General features: G+C 44.0%; 1 pseudogene; it reads right to left on the bottom strand.

Moving 5' to 3' along the window:
* Positions 1-447: 447 nt before the first annotated feature.
* Positions 448-1,643, bottom strand: LOC116913237 (annotated as a pseudogene).
* Positions 1,644-2,577: the final 934 nt, after the last annotated feature.

Here is a 2,577-nt window from a genome sequence, read left to right as displayed (position 1 = left end):
TTCACATCACCCTTGGCTACGCAGGGAGTTCAAGGCCTGCCTGATTTATGTGAGACTCTGCCTCAGAGGATCAGAGAGAGACAGAGAGACAGAGAGAAACAGAGAACGCATTTAAATGTGCCATTAAAAGTGACAGATGTTTGAGGAAGGAGAATAGATTAACCAAAACAAAGAATGGTTGGTTGTTTTTTGTTTTTTGTTTTTTTCAGAAAACAAAAGACAAAAATCTTATGGAAATTCAGTAGTTTGTAAGGTGTGATTTTTTTTGGTCTTGTTATGTTATGTTGTGTTATGTATTTATTTGAGTTCTGGTGATGTTCTCTCTAGAAATTTTAAAAGTAATAGACGCCCTAATTAGACGCAAGGTAGTCCTGAATACCAAAAATATTAATACATGGACTACAAATAAATACATAATAACTGGGAAAAAATTAGCCATCCATGGATTCATTTTGCGTTCGTTGTCTTTGTTTCCTGTTGTATTTCTCTGTGCCTTTTGTAAATCCTTCTCTTTCTTGCTCTCAGACCTGTTCTTGGTTCTGGTGTTAGCTGCTGTATTTCTATTGCTGGTTTTCCCTCTGCCTGTCTCACAGAGGCGTCTTCAGTGGGCTCCTGGGGAGGAATAGTCTGTAGTTCTTTCCTCCTTAGCTTTTGAACCTAACCTCCCAGCCCAAGACAGGGCCTTTCTATGTAACTGTATGTCCCGGAACTTTGTTTAGACCAGGCTGCCCTTGAAGTCACAGAGATCCTTCAGGCTCTGCCTCCCAAGTGCTGGATTAAAGGTGTGCACCATCTCACCCAGCCTCTTTCTGAACACCATGGACCCCTGTTTCTCTCAGTATTTTGCAGCTGTGATGGGCTTTAGACTAGTGTGGAGGCTGATAACAAGGATTTTCTTATGAAGTTGGTCCTCCAAACCTTCCCTGAAAAAACTTGGTGACACTGAAGACAAAATGAAGTCCCGTTTCTACCATAGCCATATCTTCTTCTATAATCTGGAGGTTCTAAAGCCATAACCTGTAATCCAAAATGGTGGAAGTAAACAGGTCCACAGACAGCTGACTCTTGGAAGAATGAGGCGGTCACAAAGGATCTGAATTAAGAGTTCTTTTAACCAAGTGCCATGTGGCAACTCATCAAAAGCAGGGCTAAGAGACAAACGGGGGCAAGGACTTCTCAAACGGTATCCAGTCATCTTTAGTGCAGCCACGGTATGAACATTTTGAAATAAGAATTTGACAAGAGGCTCATGTGGTGAGTTTGAAAGCCACATATAGAGATCCGGTTTCCCTTAGCTTCAGAATAGATGCATTTATTGCATTTTTTTTTTTTAATTTCACAAACCTTGTTAATCACAAGTACTTTATCTTTAGGACTCATTTTGGTATCTGCTTTAGAACGAGGCATGGGCATTTGCAACTCTTGCGCTGGGCGGCTTGATCTGTTATTTACTCCTCTGGCTGAGGAGATGAGGATCCAGTTCTTACTTTTCCATTTGCGATGGCAAGAAGGACCTGCAACGTGGTCTGCGCCCTTCCTCTACCTCTTCTGCCACAGCAGCCTGCTTACCTGGCTGCCCGCCATCTTTCCGGCTTCTGCGAAAGAACCTCTATGCTCCCATGTGACTTCTTGGTTGCCGCCATCTTGCTTCCATGAGTTATTTTTTAAAAAAAGACTCTGAATACAGAGCCCGCTCTGCATGCACGAACAACACAAGGCAAATGCTATTAATGAAACTCTCAGTACCAAGCATGGGATGAGACCCTATGGGCTCTTGGTTAGAGAGGCTCTAGGGACACCCAAAACACAGGCCGTCGTCACTGCTCTTAGCTGCCCATCAGCATTAGATAGTTAGACCCTGTCGCTGAAGACTTTGAAGGCAGGACTTAGAAAAACCAAGCTGGGACTAATCTGAAAACCTCCCTCCAGCTGGCTGGCTCTCCCAGCAAGAGGTGCTATGCTATGCCGGTCACTGGAGATGGAAGGGGTGGGGATGGAGAGGACTCGTCGGTAGTTTACCAGGGGGATGGGGGGTGGGGGATGGGAGGGTGGACGACAACGACGATGACGACGATGATGACACAGAATGCTATAATACCAGTCAGTCAGGCAAGTTGTGTTCACTGGTTCCAGAGTGGCGTAAACGTCATGTGAACCCAATCAACCACTTTCTGATTGAATTTGAGACCTGTAATTCCATAGGACGGAATTCTCATCTGACATGCAATCCTGGTTAAAAATCTGTGGTTCTGGAAGTCGTCCGTCCTGGGAAGGTTCAGTATATGCAGTCGGGACCTATTGCTGTTGTTCTGATAAGTGGGTGCGTTATCGGGGTGCCTTCTAAATACTAATGTTTATAGCCATAAGTTAGTGCTGTTCCCTCCTTCCTCCTTCTTGTTAATCAAACATCTTTTAGAGTAATATTATTTATAGATTGTTAACAAACCAAGTGTATCCACATACTGTCCTTATTAAGATGAAAAGTCACAGGGGACATAGGAAGGGAGACAGGAGAAACTGAGTATCATGGGTAATGTAAATCGTACACGTGCACCTGACAGTTTCCTGGGTGGCCGT

This window comes from Rattus rattus, chromosome 12 (genome assembly GCF_011064425.1).
Source record: "Rattus rattus isolate New Zealand chromosome 12, Rrattus_CSIRO_v1, whole genome shotgun sequence".
NCBI classification, from domain to species: domain Eukaryota; kingdom Metazoa; phylum Chordata; class Mammalia; order Rodentia; family Muridae; genus Rattus; species Rattus rattus.
Note: the sequence above shows the minus strand (reverse complement) of the source record. Positions and strands in the feature narration are given on the sequence as shown.